The sequence below is a fragment of the Schistocerca serialis genome, chromosome 7 (assembly GCF_023864345.2).
Source record: "Schistocerca serialis cubense isolate TAMUIC-IGC-003099 chromosome 7, iqSchSeri2.2, whole genome shotgun sequence".
Lineage (NCBI taxonomy): Eukaryota > Metazoa > Arthropoda > Insecta > Orthoptera > Acrididae > Schistocerca > Schistocerca serialis.
Genome location: NC_064644.1, coordinates 517,958,207 through 517,975,041, shown reverse-complemented (window position 1 = coordinate 517,975,041; position 16,835 = coordinate 517,958,207). Strand labels below are relative to the sequence as shown.

General features: G+C 40.9%; 1 protein-coding gene across 1 annotated transcript in view; it reads left to right on the top strand.

Annotated features, from left to right (window-relative positions):
• The first annotated feature begins 275 nt into the window (after positions 1-275).
• LOC126412465 (myogenesis-regulating glycosidase-like) overlaps positions 276-16,835 on the top strand; it is a 241,730-nt gene continuing 225,170 nt past the window's right edge. Inside the window, exon 1 of the mRNA XM_050082077.1 lies at positions 276-298. The gene's annotated coding sequence lies outside the window, so the exon portion shown is untranslated. The remainder of the gene's footprint in view (positions 299-16,835) is intronic.

Sequence of the window (16,835 nt, the reverse complement as noted above, 5' to 3'; positions counted from 1 at the left end):
AGTGCTCAGAGCCATTTGAGTCATTTTACCCGGACATTGCTACATGCCAAACAGGGGCCGCGTTCAGCAGGTGCGGTTCCATTCGCCGGCGGCCTTCACACTGTGTGCCGCGACATACAACATGGAGCAGACGTGAACAAGTACACAGCCCACCAGAGGCCGGCCTCAAATCGCCCCTCCCACTCCCACAGTTCTGCCGCCAACCAATGAAAGCGGTTCTGCGATCGCGGGGGGTCAGGAGGCCGCGATGAGACATCAGACTAGATCCTGCCCACTGCTGCTGCAACGTCTGCCTTATGTAAGTACTTCACGTACATGTGTTTCCTCTAGTTCCTGCCTACTGCTGTTCCAACATCCGTTTCTACCTTATATAAGCTCTGTGCGTAGAGGTGTTTCCGCTCGCAACACCACACAGGAATGGCAATTTACAAGAGGCATCAGAATCCTTAAAGATTGCAGCGTGGCAATTATTCCATAGTTTTCGATGGTGTTATGCGAATGTAATCAACTTTTTGTGAAGTTTGGAAGTTTCCTCGGTTAATCCAGCTAACCATTGTTGTGCCATTCCGTACCATCACTCGAGTAGTTGCGCCATTCAGGTATTAATTAGCCTACTCTGCTAATTAATACACTACTGGCCATTAAAATTGCTACACCAAGAAGAAATGCAGATGATAAACGGGTTGGACGAATATATTGTACTAGAACTGACATGTGATTACATTTTCACGCAATTTCGGTGCATAGATCCTGAGAAATCAGTACCACCTTTGGCTGTAATAACGGCATTGATACGCCTGAGCATTGAGTCAAACAGAGCTTGGATGGCATGTACAAGGCACAGCTGCCCATGCAGCTTCAACACGATACCACAGTTAATCACGAGTAGCGACTGGCGTATCGTGACGAGCCAGTTGTTCGGCCACCATTGACCAGACGTTTTCAATTGGTGAGAGATCTGGAGGATGTGCTCGCCAGGGCAGCAGTTGAACATTTTCTGTATCCAGAAAGGCCCGTTCAAAAATGGTTCAAATGGCTCTGAGCACTATGGGACTTAACATCTTAGGTCATCAGTCCCTTAGAACTTAGAACTACTTAAACCTAACTAACCTAAGGACATCACACACATACATGCCCGAGGCAGGATTCGAACCTGCGACCGTAGGAGTCCCGCGGGGCCCGTTCAGGACCTGCAACACGCGATCGTGCATTATCTTGCTGAAATGTAGGGTTTCGCAGGGATCGAATGAAGTGCAGAGCCACGGATCGTAACACATCTGAAATGTAACGTCCACTGTTCAAAGTGCCGTCAATGCGAACAATAGGTGACCGACTCATGTAACGAATGGCACCCCATACCATCACGCTGGGTGATACGCCAGTATGGCGATGACGAATACACACTTCCAACGTGCGTTCACCGCGATGTTGCCAAACAGGGATGCGTCCATCATGATGCTGTAACGAGAACCTGGATTCATCCGAAAAAATGACGTTTTGCCATTCGTGCACCCAGGTTCGTCGTTGAGTACACCATCGCACGCACTCCTGTCTGTGATGCAGTGTCAAGGGTAACCGCAGCCATGGTCTCCGAGCAGACAGTTCATGCTGCTGCAAACGTCGTCGAACTGTTCCTGCAGATGGTTGTTGTCTTGCAAACGTCCTTATCTGTTGACTCAGCGATCGAGACGTGGCTTCACGATGCGTTACAGCCATGCGGATAAGATGCCTATCATCTCGACTGCTAGTGATACGAGGCCGTTGGGATCCAGCACGGCGTTCCGTATTACCCTCCTGAAGCCACCGATTCCATATTCTGCTAACAGCCATTGGAACTCGACCAACGCGAGCAGCAATGTCGCGATACGATAAACCGCAATCGCGATAGACTACAATGAGACCTTTATCAAAGTCGAAAACGTGATGGTACGCATTTCTCCTCCTTACACGAGGCATCACAACAACGTTTCACCAGGCAACGAAGGTCAACTGCTTTTTGTGTATGAGAAATCGGTTGGAAACTTTCCTCACGTCAGCACGTTGTAAGTGTCGCTACCGGCGCCAACCATGTGTGAATGCTCTGAAAAGCTAATCATTTGCATATCTCAGCATCTTCTTCCTGTCGGATAAATTTTGCGTCTTTAGCACGTCATCTTCGTGGTGTAGCAATTTTAAAGGCCAGTAGTGTAATACTGCCTTTGATTCACAATGTAAGCTTGTAAAGAATACTCCTTGACGTACAAGACACGGTATTATTTCATCTGTGCCATCTTGAGACAGTTTTTGTTGTCATTTTAGGTTTGTGTGCCGTCTAAAGACGATAATTTGTAATTATGAAGAACATTAGAGCTCTTTCTGCTCAAATATAATGAAAGTAGCTTATTACGGTTTAAAATTTGTGTCTGTATTGCCATATTATGTTAACAAGTGATGATGAGATGATTATACCTCACCCGTAGCGAGGTGAAACTCATGCCTTACCTGTAACGAAATGAAACTCAGAGGAAACAACTGGCTACATCCAGCAAAAAGTAAAGGTAATGTAACTCACTGATCCAAGTGAGGATGACAGTATAAGCCCTCGATGCGCTCTGTGGAAGAAAATAAAAAGTGACTGACACAGATAATGGCTTTCATTTACATTTTACCTCACATAGGTGGCATGTGGCAAACGTAACATTGGCATGAAGTGCGTTTCATGCTTAGTTATGTAAAAATGAGCATTATAGTTCAGCCGCACAAACTAATTAGGAGCAGCGCCATCTGCTTTCTGTGAATACCGTATATTTCGGCTGAGAATACGGTAGTAGAAACATAAAAAAAGGCACCGAATATCTGGGTCGTCTCATTCGACAGATATAAATCATAGATTGAAATTTATATAAATTAAAACCATTGTAAAATAAAATAAATCACTTACCAGTGCATTAAAAACACTGCAAAATCCTCGCAATCGTCATCTACGGAAAGCAGCTCACCAAGTACATAACTTCCGTTGTTGCGAAGCTCGTCATATCGGTACTATTTTGTACCTTGTGACTGGATTTTCGTTTCGTGTTCTGTATCACATTTCAAATCGTCCTCGACCATCGATAACAAATGAAATCCCTCAGTTCTTGAAGGATTTGGTAAATGTTTCCACTTTCACTTTTTCCCATGATTTGATCACTAAATGACACAAAACATTGAGGGGTCAACCTGCATAGCTCCACCTGTCTTATATGACTTATTTTTATACAGAGATACGTCGAAAGGCTGTAGTACGGAAGTCAAAGAACCTGGTATGACAGCAGCCATAGTATTGCTAGCGCAATGTGATCTTAGGTACTCGTAGTTGAGTGACTGCGAAACATATCTCACACCAATAAATTTGGTTGATTTCGCAGAGCACCTGGTTGCCTGTGCAACATATTTTCGATCGACACTTTTACACCGTTCTCGTCCATCCTTCCCTTTTCGTGAAAATGACGAAAAATGGCTGGTGGAAATTTTATTTTAGGAATGGCTTTCCGCTTAAAAATGATTATACGTAAAAACATCGTTCCATCTGCAGTGCATCTTAATACTACTGTAAATGTGGTCTTTTCTTGGCTTGTACCTCTGACTTGATCAGTTTTTACGCCTATTGGAGCCACAGTTCTATTGTTTATCATGTCGAAGTTCGTAGGTTTTCATCTGTATTCTGTTCAGGAAACGTTTGCACCAAGCTACTGCTGCTTCAAATTATTTGCCGTGCCCTGGATTGGCTAATACCCACATCAGTGCATAAGCTCTAATTATATTTCCGGTAACAACATAACAATTCCAGCCAGCCAGAGTGGCCGAGCGGTTCTAGGCGCTACAGTCTGGAATCGCGCGACCGCTACGGTCGCAGGTTCGAATCCTGCCTCGGGCATGGATGTGTGTGATGTCCTTAGGTTAGTTAGGTTTAAGTAGTTCCAAGTTCTAGGGGACTGAAGACCTCAGAAGTTAAGTCCCATAGTGCTCAGAGCCATTTGAACCATTTGAACTGTTCGTTAGCTATGGAATTTTCCAGGAAGTATCAGGTAAGAACTGATCGAAGCAAAGCTAAGTGCCATTCGTATTTTGACGGAAAACCTGTTTCAGTTGATTTGTTAAAACGAAGGCTAATGTCCACAGTCATTTGACAAACAGGGTTAATATTCTATTGATATATCCTGAAATTTTATATGTACACAAAACATTTAATGGTGTAAATTTAGAGCAGGTGACTAACCAATACAATGTACACCAAAAAGTCGAGAAGTGAACCACACTTACACAAGAACAGAAGCATGGTTTACCTGGCTTATGGAAACAATTATCACACGTTTTTGAAGAAAACCCAGGTGTAATAAAGGGGTGTGTGTATCAAATGAAGGTATATTCGCATGAAACTTCCTATCGCACGTCATTCACAATTCTATGGACGAAAAAGGAGGCTGTCAGGAAAGAGATCGAGCACATAATGAAGTGGAGTATAATTGACCACCGCAGTCACCATACTGCAGTCCAGTTTTAGCCATAGCCAAACCTGGTGGTACCGTTTGCCTTGTCCTGGACACCATACCCATTAGAACCGCACCCGACAGTGCTGAAGAGCAACTGGTACAATTACATGGAGTTAATAATTTGACCTCTCTTGACCTCAGGACCTCGCAATGGCAAATTTTATTCCACAATGAAAGTCACCACTATAATACCTTCGTGTGTAATGGCAGAAGCTACCAATTTTGAGTTCTGCCATTTGGCATTTATTGCAGCATTAGATAGAGTGCTTCGGCCAGAACTTTTGAGTCAAGTCACTGTGTATGTGGATGATCTTCATATCGCCACATCCACGTGGGCAGCTCATGTGCAAATACTCAGAAAATTCGTTTTTTTGACATAACAATTCAGCCTCTGTTCTTGCACTCGTTCTGCAACGCTATTTTGTAAAACAGGCCAGTAAGCTATTTTACTCCTCATAGAACACTTTTTCATTGCCATTTTAATAGCGTCTTCATTCTTTTGCCAGTCTCTTACCATCTACCAATCCGTCTGTGGCATGAATCAGCAAACCAGTATTTAATAGTACTAGTTGAAAACAGTCTTGGTTGCTGTTTTAGTTTTTGTATTTATTAACTATGCGTTTCACCTTATTCAGGTATCTTCAGGCTGACCTTAATTTGGTATTTAGACAGTGTAGCTAAAGGCCATCGTCGAGTACATCAGGCCAACATCGCCTTCGTTAACCTCAGTAGATACTTTCTAGAAGGACGCGAATGACTCCAAGACCTGCATAACGCGTACACGTTCACAGGCCTGTGAATGCATTATTGCAGTCAAGTAGATACAAAGCCCGCGCCTACCATAATTATACAACTTCAAATGCCAACTAGCTCCGCAGATGACGAAGAGATTGAAGAAATGTATGATGAGATAAAAGAAATTATTCAGATAGTCAAGGGAGATGAAAATTTAATAGTAGTGGGTTACTAGAAATCGATACTAGGAAAAGGAAGAAAAGGAAAAGCAGTAGGTTAATATGGAATGGGGGTAAAGAATCAAAGTGGAAGCTGCCTGGTAGAATTTTGCGCTGAGCATAATTTAAACATAGCTAACACGTGGTTGAAGAATCATGAAATAAGGTTGTATAAGTGGAAGAAGCCTGGAGACAATAGAAGGTTTCAGACAGATTATACAATGTTAAGACAGAGATTTAGAAACCAGATTTAAAATTGTAAGACATTTCCAGGGCAGATGTGGACTATGATCACAATCGATTCGTTATGAAGTGTAGGTTAAAATCGAAGAAACTGCTAAAAAGTTGTAATTTAAGGAGATGGGACCTGAGTAAACTGAAAAAATCAGAGGTTGTATAGAGTTTCAGATAGCACATTAGCGAACAATTGACAAAAACGGGGGAAAGAAATGCAGTAGAAGAAGGATGTGTAGCTATGAGAGATGAAATAGTGAAGGCAGCAGAGGATCAAGTAGGTAAAAAGACAAGGGCTAGCAGAAATCCTTGGGTGACAGAAGAGATATTGAATGTAAGTGATGAAAGAAGAAAATATAAAAATTCCGTAAATGAAGCAGGCAAAAATGAATACAGACGTCTGAAAAATGAGATCGAGAAGAAGTGCAAAATGGCTAAGTAGGGATGACTAGACGACAAATGTAAGAATGTAGCGGCATATATCACTAGGGGTAATATAGATACTGCCTATGGGAAAATGAGAGAGACCTTTGTAGAAAAGAGAACCACTTGTATGAATATCATGAGCTCAGATGGAAAAGCAGATCCAAGCAAAGAAGGAAGGAAGAAAGGTGGAAGGAATATATAGGGTGTCTATACAAGGGAGATGTTTTTGAGGGCAATATTATTGAAACGGAAGGGGACGTAGAGTAAGATGAGATGGAAGATACGATACTGCGTAAAAATATCACAGAGCACTGAAAGACCTGTCGAAACAATTCCCAGGGAGCAGGTAACATTCCAATAGAACTACTGATAGCCTTGGGAGAGCCAACCCTGACAAAACTCTAGCTTCTGGTGAGCAAGATGTATGAGACAGGCGAAATACCCTCAGAGTTAAAGAAGAATAAATAAATTCCAATCCCAAGAAAATCACGTGTTGACAGATCTGAAAATTACCGAACAATCAGTTTAATAAGTCACGGCTGCAAAATACTAACACGAATTCCTTACAGACAAATGGAAAGACTAGTAAAAGTCGACCTTGTGTAAGATCAGTTTGGAGTCCGTAGGAATACTGGACACACGTGACGCAATACTGACCCTACGACTTATCTTAGAAGATAGAGTAAGGAAAGGCAAACCTACGTTTCTAGCATTTGTAGACTTAGAGAAAGTGTTTGACAATGTTGACTGGAACACTCTCTTTCAAATTCTGGAGGTGGCAGGAGTCAAATACAGGGAGTGAAAGGCTATTTACGATTTGAACAGAAATCAGGTTGCAGTTATAAGAGTCGAAGGGCACGAAACAGAAGCAGTGGTTCAAAAGGGAGTGAGACACAGTTTTAGCGTGTCTCCGATGTTATAAAATCTGTGTATTGAGTAAACAAAATTTGGAGTAGGAATTAAAATCCATGGAGCCGAAATAAAAACTTTGAGGTTTGCCGACGACATTGTAATTCTGTCAGAGACAGCAATGGACCTTGGAGCAGTTGAACGGAATGAACAGTGTCTTGAAAGGAGGATGTATGATGACCATCAACAAAAGTAAAACAAGGATCATGGAACGTAGTCAAATTAATTTAAATGATGTTGAGGGAATTATTTTAGGAAATGAGACGCTTAAAGTAGTAGATGAGGTTTGCTATTTGGGGAGAGAGGATATAGAATATAGACTGGCAATGGCAAGGGAAGCGTTCTGAAGATGAGAAATTGGTTGACACAGAGTATAGATTTGAGTGTCAGGATGTCTTTTATGAAAGTACCTGTCTGAAGTGTAGCCATCTATGGAAGTGAAACATGGACGATAGAGAGTTGAGACAAGAAGAAAATAGAAGCTTTCGAAATGTGGTGCTGCAGAAGAATGCTGAAGGTTAGACGGGTAGATCATGTAACTAATGAGGAGGTACTGAAGAGAATTGGGGAGAAGAGGAATTTGTGGCACAACTTGACTAGAAGGGATCCATTGGTATGACACGTTCCGAGGCATCAAGGAATCAACAATTTAGTACTGGAGGGAAGGGTGGAGGGTAAAAATCGTAGAGGAAGACCAAGGCATGAATACATTAAACAGATTAAGAAGGACGTAGGTTGTGGTAGCTAATCGGAGATGAAGAAGGTTGCACAGGGTACAGCAGTATGGAGAGCTGTATCAAACCAGTCTCTGGACTAAAGACTACAACAACAACAAATTCAATTAACAAGAAAATCGAAGACACTGCTAACCAAAAGCAGATTAATACTTCAAAAACTGCTGTCAATGATGAGACTGGAGAAAGCAACAGGAGAGTCCCTGATGCGAGCAATAAGTTAGTCCCAGATGAACAGGCTTAGTCAATGCTAAACGTCCCAATAAATTATGATTTAAATTTGAATATAAATAGTAACCTAGTCACAGATGAACAAATCCAAAACATACCATAAGTGTAAATAGATTCTGTTACGAAACTGTATGTCAGTAATGAGAGTGAAAACCCTGTTGAGTCAGTCTCCAATTCAAACAATGAATTCGATGAAACAGGGTCAGCATTGTTTCGTAGACAAGAGTCACTACAGAATTTTGTAAAAACGAATACTGAGAAGATATTTGAAAATGTAGCTGGTATTCAGCAGGAATTTAGTGACTTTACTGTCGAAAGCACTGATATCTTCGCCGAAAATGTATAAGACATGTTACATCCAAAACTACGATAGCTTATTGCGATAATTAACAATAGAAGATATGCTAGCAATGAAGAACACTGTGTAAAAATTGCTACTTTCCTCAGATATACTACTAAGAGAAAAGTACACACGTAACAATAGGAACATGTTGTTTTTGGAAGCCAGTATTTGAGTGTACGTATGTTACTACGTATGCTTTGTGACTAATAGGAAAGTACACCATATCAAGTATCATAGAAAGAAATCTGGGAATATTTTGAAGGCTTTACGTCAGGTGATATCTTTGCCAAAGAAAGGACCGAAAGTAGTGTTTGGAAGGACATAAGGTGAAAGTCAAAGAATAAAGTAACTAATGTTACACGCACGAAAACGGAAAACATTGTAACGGTTTGCCAGAAAAAGGAGTTGGTGGGGAACAAATGAGATCAAATTTTTCACGTTAAACAAAATAATTATTGTGACTATTATTGATACTAACGAGAACTTACAGCTTCACTATTGTAGACACAATGACGATATTGATAGAGAGATCCTTTGTGGGAGTTCAGTATTTCATAATAACAGACGATTTAATAATGATGTCAAAGAAAATATAGATCATAGGAAAGAGTCAGGAAACGAGAATAGAGAATTATCAATTCAATGTGAGGGTTGAAGTTGGTAGTATTGAAACAGTAGCGACCACTGCGTCAGCTAGCAAGTTAAGTGCTACTGTAAAAATAGGATCGTTGTGCCGGTGTCACCACTGCAGGCAATTGGGGTCGCAGAAACCGGTGTAACAGCAAAATGAATATTAATGAAAATGTGATATAGAACGAAGCAATTCGAATTATTGACATGTTGGTACCAGATAGAGATACCAGTTTTATTGTGTTAAAAGAATTGTTGGTACTGGCGTCGTGAGTTTTTGAGAAGGGTCAGAATGATCGCCAAGGTAATGGTGCGGATAAACAATAAAATCTGCAAATATTTATGTTACTTACGGAGAAGCGATAAAGCGAGCTATGTGGCGATCAGTATGTTTTCAGTATGAGTCCTGTTAACGTAAAATTAAAGCAGGAACGGAAAATAGTAGAACTTCAGTGGATCAAAAACAGTAAACTGTCAAACGAGAGTTAAAGTAAAGGAAATTAATATGATTAACAAATTGGTAAAAGGAAGAGCAAAGAATTTGATTTTGAAGTATCTGAACGTATTTTCAAATACTAAAGATTGGACGAAGAGTGACGGTGAAGGATATAACGTTACCGACGAAATGAAAGTAATATATGAAGCTATAAAAGCTGGGTTATAGAATTTGTTTTCAAGAAAAATGAATTTATTTTTGAAATGCACAAGGTTAAGGAAAGTTGAGAACTTATTCATTATTATGGACAAGGTAAAAAGACTTACAACGAAAATTTTAAACAGTAGTTTTTCATGAGCAGGATACATAAACGATGTCTAGTAGAAGTGGCACAAACTGATTCGAAAGTGGTAAGGGACCATTGCAGTTAAGGTGAAGCCTGCTGGCTCTGACAAACTTGAATACGAGCTACCGCCGAGAACATCCCTTCAGATAACAAATATATGAAACGTACATAGCAGCACAGTAAGAATGAAAGAGTATTAAGAGAAGCAACAGTTGTAAGAAGTCGGCATAACGTGTGTTTAGTCCCAGTTTTGTGCACAGTAAGGAGCTGGAGTTGAAGGCACTCCTCGAGAACCAAGAGTCGGAAGTGTTGTGGTGCCGGCAAGGCATTTAAAGAGCCAGGACGGCTGGGGAAGTATCAACGGGCTTTGAGTGGCGCGGCCAGCAGCTGACGTGGCCGTACGAGAATGAATGAACGCACGAGAAAGACAGGCCGTGGAGCGTACCTCACAGCACGTGACACTGCGGGTCTTACGAGTGTCAGCAGCCGTCTCCGGTGGACAGCGAGTAACTACTACAGACGAGTTTAACAATTCCATACTGGGCGTTTAAACGCATATAAGTTGTCGTTAGCACACGACAAAATTAAGACATTTACTGGGTACCATTTTAGTTAGATATAGATGTCCCGTGGATCGTGCACAGAACCGAGCTCTCGCGAAGTGTGGCGAACAAGCCGACTCGATACCCACGAGAAAGACAGACCACTGCCCGTACGCCAAGACGGTAGGCCTGAAATCGCTCGCTTGCTCAGCTCAGCAGACAAAATGCGTCTCTGAACCTGTTAATCGCAGCTGGGCGTGTACGTACTAACGGGAATTGCATCTTCTACTGGAATTGGCTATTATGAGGTCTTACTGATTAATTTCTTTTAAGATCAATACTCGACATAAATGGTATAACGACTCGTTTATAGTATTTAGTCTCTTCTGGTTAACAGTCCTCATTTCATCCAAGAAGTAGTGCCTCATGCAACTGATAATCATTTTGGCATGATTTTAATTTTATTGTACCCCAGTATAACCATAAGAAATTGTAAGTAGGCCTGTAGACTTCCGATCATTGTAAGACTAATAACAGTAAGACTCCATGAGAGCGAATTCCAGTAGAAGGTGCAATTCTGGTGTGTACGTATACGCCTAGTTACTAGTTAACAGGTGCAGAAACGTAGTTTGTCTGCTGAGCTGAGCAAGCGGTGAGCTCAGGCCTACCTTCGTGACATATCTTTCTCGTAGGCCTCGAGCCAACTAGTGTGACGTCACAAGCTCTTTGCAGGGCCAGTATATCCCACACCACTCAAATCACAAGGCCTTACAACTCTCTGCCAATAAACGAGTGACGTCATCAACTTCAGGTATACAGCCAGTACCACCTACCGCTAGCAGCGCCGACCTAGATGCCTGTGGAAATGCTATGTGGAGCCTTGTAAACAACTGTTTCGGAGCTGTAGTGTTAGTGAGTTGAAAAAAAAAGTTCAGATGTGTGTGAAATCTTATGGGACTTAACTGCTAAGGTCATCAGTCCCTAAGCTTACACACTACGTAACCTATTTATCCTAAGGACAAATACACACACACCCATGCCCGAGGGAGGACTCGAACCTCCGCCGGGACCTAGTGAGATGATTTCCCTTATGAAATCGTTTTGCTCTTCTGCTGTTTGAAGTGTATACTGCCTGTAGCAATTCTGAAGTGATCATCACCATTGTGAATAAGCGTTGTGTTCCTGGTTGTGGCGGTAAGTACGACGAGAAGGAGAAGGTTCACAGTTTTAAGTTTCCAGCAGATGAGAATACGCGAAGGAAATGGTTATCTGCGATCAAAAGAGAGAACTTCGTTCCTAGCAAGCATTCTGTGGTGAGTACCTTCCATGTTAAGACGTACTTACCGACGAGAATATATGACAGTTGAACTTGAGTATCGGTACAAGTTTCAGCGACATGTGTGCAGTACGTCACGAAGGTAGGCCTGAACTCCCTCGCTCGCTCAGCTCAGGAGACAAAATGCGTTTCTAAACTTTTTAACTCGCTCTTCGTAGGTCTGCCATTTGCACTTCTGCGATGACGATATATTGTGGGAAACAAAAGCAGTGGACTGGAAAACTGGGGCTACTTTAACTGCACCACTAAGCAAGCCACAACTCCGACAAAACGCAGTCCCAAGCAGATTTCCTAACTGCCCTTCGTATATTTCGAAAGAGATGCCAAGAAACCAGAGAATCTGCTTCTGAAAGGAGAAAAGGGAAGCTGCGGCACTGAGAGCATCCATAGAGGACAGTATTCAATTTCCAGAAGAATATAATAAGAAGTTCTCCTTCAATTAATTTCAAGAACTGGTAAAGAAGCTTGACTCTGTTATTTGTAGTGAAAAGTGGTCAAAAGCAATGAAAGATTGATATATACTGTTTTTTTATGTAGACACTGAAAGAAAACCACATCATATTGCGAGGTTCCGGGATGGAGAAGAGTTTATACCTGTTTAATTCAGAGGAATTCTGCATGAGAACGGGACATGCGCTCGACCCCCTCCTTATCTACCAGCTAATTAATTATGCGCGCAACGGTAACGGAAGAGATGATGGTGGACCCTGCTAGTTGGTAAAATAGGGAGTGCATACTCAAAATAATTTAATAAAAATCGTAATCTACTCAAAAAAAGAGAACTTTGTCATAATAAACAACAGGAAATGGGATTCTGCCTATATCTACGAAACGATATGTGAATAAAATATTACAGTGAGATTTATTATATATTAGAATATGAATGCATATGTTTGTCGACACACTGTAGGTTAAAGGATAGGCTATACTGAAATATTATGGGAATAAGAGTCGGCTCGAGAACAAGGGGCTTCTACTCTCTGTGATGCAATAGACTGACGATAATGACTGGAGGACCTCATGAATCGAATATTAATATCCCGAATATGTAGCAGTATCATAAGTAGTAGTGAGAGCTCAAATAGTGTCACATGGAGAAACAAGCAAGGTGGACTTGTAGCAAAGCGAGCTCGCGTGCTGCTGCGGGATTCAGTATAAAACTGATAAGGTCCTGCAATGCCGGAGCCGCAAAATACTGTAGCAGTACTGAAATCTGCAGCATGTCGTCGGTAGGTAGCGTCTGATGATGTAAGCGCAGACTTCTGCCGTGCAGAAACTCTGTGTCAGCCCCTGGCCACGACGGCTGTCCGAGAATTCTAACTTCTTTCGAAAACGAGCGACCAAGTTGCAAGACCATCCGACTCCGAGGAAGATGTGATCCTCTGCTATTCAGCTGAGGGCACTGAACTTGCCGTTTGACTGGCTACGAAAACAACCTGCCTACACCACGACCCATCTGGTGGCAGACAGTGGCACTCAGCAGACGACGGTCCACAAGTCCTCAGAACCAAGAGGACAAGGCAGTCAGTCGGTGCCAGGAAACATATAAACTGCGGCGACACTCAGACGTCTCGCAGGCCGTTTTACCCTGCATATATTAGGCGAAACTCGACCAACGTCAGTCGTTCCGCCAGGCGCTTAAGCCTATTGAACGAACCCTTCAGAATTCAGGCAAGAGCAGCCGCCTACCGGAAACGCGGTGTGCCGTGTCCTCCGATGCTCGTCTCGCGCAGGCAACCCAGGGAAGTAGAACAACATGTTTAGGAATCAAGTGAAAAGTATTTTTTGAGCTCTCAGTACAAATAATCTCTTTAGAATAACCTTATGCAGTCTGTTACTATCGTGGAATGACGTAGAACATTAATAGAATTGATGAAAATGAGAGGAGACATGCAAAAGAGGGCATGGAACCTCTCAATATATTGTACATAATTATTAATCAGGATCTCGGTGTAAGCATTTATGTTAAGGGTTGTGAAATCACTTCCAAGAAAGTTCAAAAAACTGTAAGTAATATCCGTGATCTAGACAATATTATAATATTTGTTGAAAGTTTAGTGTGCAAAAAGGAAGAAAAACATCTTCAAGACATCATTTTTGTGTTTTTAGATAACTTAGAATGTGAGAGGGAAACTATACCTGCTGTAGAATTCATAAGAAGCCAGCTTCAGTTAAGCTTTTCGCCTCCTGAGACGTATAGGTTTCCTCCCCATGTTTTAGTATTTGCTTCTTTGTTGTTTTTTATTTCAAGCCATGCTTACAGGTTTATACGGAGAACTGGAAATATTATTCTGCATGATCCTTATACTGTTATAAACATCTGTGCAAATACTAATGTTGATCCTAACAGTCCAAACTTTCTAGTTTACATTAAGAAAAATGTGTCAAACCTGAATCATCATGATTGTTTTGTGACACTCAGATGAAATACACATTAAGCTAGCGATGGACTACAAAGGAGGAAATTTAGTTGGTATGGTACATGATATCACTACTCTTGCAACAACTGCTCATGTGTTTGTGGTGCGAGGTGTAATTTCATCATTTGAAGATGTTATCCACATCTTGCCTGAAAATAAAATGACTGCTGACCAGTTGTTCATTGTAATAAAAGAAGTATTGACTGTGCTAGAAGACTTGGGTTTATAGGCTATTTGTATTTGTTCGGACGATAATTCAATTAATACAAAAGCTGTTGGTAACTGTCAACTAATCATGAAATCTCTGGTGAGTGGCACAAATGCTGGTTTGAGGAAATGGCAAAAAACTTCCAGAAAGCATTCCTTTTTGATATCCTTATTTTTTTATAGCCTAAACAAATGAAGACAGTTAATCTAAAAACATTTTTAGAGTGAAGTTACCGTAAAACATTTAACAACAAAAAAATGGCTCTGAGCACTATGTGACTTAACTTCTGAGGTCATCAGTCGCCTAGAACCTAGAACTAATTAAACCTAACTAACCCAAGGACATCACACACATCCATGCCCGAGGCAGGATTCGAACCTGGGACCGTAGCGGTCGCTCGGTTCCAGACTGTAACGCCTAGAACCGCACGGCCACTCCGGCGGGCATTTAACAACAACAAAAAAATTGTTGATGGAACAAAACAAGAACAAGGCTATGTGTCAACCACTCTAACATAAAAACCGAACTAAGTCTACCATTTATATCTGTAAATAAGGGTGTGTGAAGGATAACAATAATAATTTTACTAGTATAAAAATCTGGAAACCACTGTTTACAGGTTTTTGTAATAACTATATTATTATGAAATGTCAGTTAGGCCTACAGAAGTGCTGTGTTAGGAAAGAATCTAATTAAAGAAGAAAGACAAAATCAAGCATGTTACTGTGTTCTTACAAGTTTTATTTCGAAACAAATGACTTATACAAAGATTAAAAGTTACATTTTGTATTAATTTACCACTATTTTAAACAAAATATTACAATGTTACACTCTATAAAGAGCTGCTGTGTTTATTCAGCCAGATTTTGGTAAAAGAGTTTGTTTGAGGTAATATATCATCTTTTTTTAAGTCCTCCTCCTCCTCAGTTTTCAACCTGATTGTTAGTTCAAGGTGGGGTAGATCTAAGGCTTTTATGGTTTCCATCTTCACACCTTTTTCGAGTACATTCGTTTGCGTCCATGTTTCAACTTTAATGAATGATTTTTTCTTAAACACTTTTCCTGGGTTGGTTTTGGAAACTTTGAGCCATATGGACCTAGAAATTTCTAACTTTTTCGTGATGAGGTGTTCTTTAGCTACTTTGGAGAAGCCATAAAAATCGTCATCGTTCATCATAGTGGTTAGAAAAGGAGTTTTGCTATTGGAATTACACAAAACTCTCACAAGATCCGAAGGAAAATCATATTTTTCTACTCCTTTTCTTTTTGCAGTGATGGGAAAGTCTCAGTAGTAAGTTAAGTATGAGTATCCAGAGACGACATACTTCTGGTGAACTTGGTCAATGAAACCATTACAGCCCATGTATATCCATACTGTTTAGTTTTTATTTCGGCCGCAGCTGATGTCAGACCACACTGGATAATTTTACTTTTAATCTTCCATTAACACACAGGTCGCTATTTAGTTGCCTCCCCTGCCACTCATACCCTCTTGCCAAAGAAACATAAAACATTTATTATTATCTGCCATTTTCAATCCCAAATTGTAGCAAGAAAGCTGACGTAAATAATACATTTGGCAATGTGACACTGTTGACAAAGAGAAAACCTGTTGTAAGTTTATGGATACTGCGCATGTACCACTTGTAGGAGTGGTAGAATATACATTATCACGCTTCATCTCTTCTCTAGCTTCTTCAGCGCGTCTATGATGAAATTCTAGTGAAGTACGATGTACAGCGCTATTGGTTGAGACGTTCAACATTTTACTATTAAGCAGATCACACTTGTTACAGGTATCTTTCCTTGGGCGGTGAAATTTCACTTTGGGAAAGTGTTCTTTCAATACTTTTTTGCAGCACCAATATCTAATGTTTGTGTTTGGATAAAGCGTAACAAAAGCCTCATACATACTGCTGTAATTTAAATCCCTGCTTAAAAATAGAAGTGAGCTTTTAGCAATTGTGTAATGGCTTTCGTCCTTGGGGAAACTTTTGATGTGTTCAACAATGCGTTATACATCAGCACCTGTATATTTCCTTTCCTTGTTTTTACTTCCCCTACGTTCAATGTAGGTAGCATCATCACGATTTTTTTGCTTTTACGAAGATTTCCACTCTTCGCCTGGTAAATTTGCGTATTTCCAGAAAAGTTTTTTTGGCAAACTTGAATATATCTACCTTCGTCATCAGGAACTTTATACAAACACTAGCCTGTCTGCGACTCTCCTCTGGTTCTTCATAAGAACCATGACGCCTTCTTCAAACAATGCATACACTTACGTTTCCCATCAAATAAAAGTTTTGCTTAACATTATCACCAGTTCATAGAACTGACTGAATATGTTTACAGGACGAGATTTTCACTCTGCAGCGGAGTGTGCGCTGATATGAAAGTTCCTGATAGGTTAAAACTGTGTTTTGCTTAACATTATTACCAGTTCATTGAACTGACTGAATATGTTTAGAGAACTAGATTTTCACTCCGCAGCGGAGTGTGCGCTGATATGAAACTTCCTGGTAGATTAAAACTGTGTGCCACACCGAGACTCGAACTCGGGACCTTGGCCTTTCGTG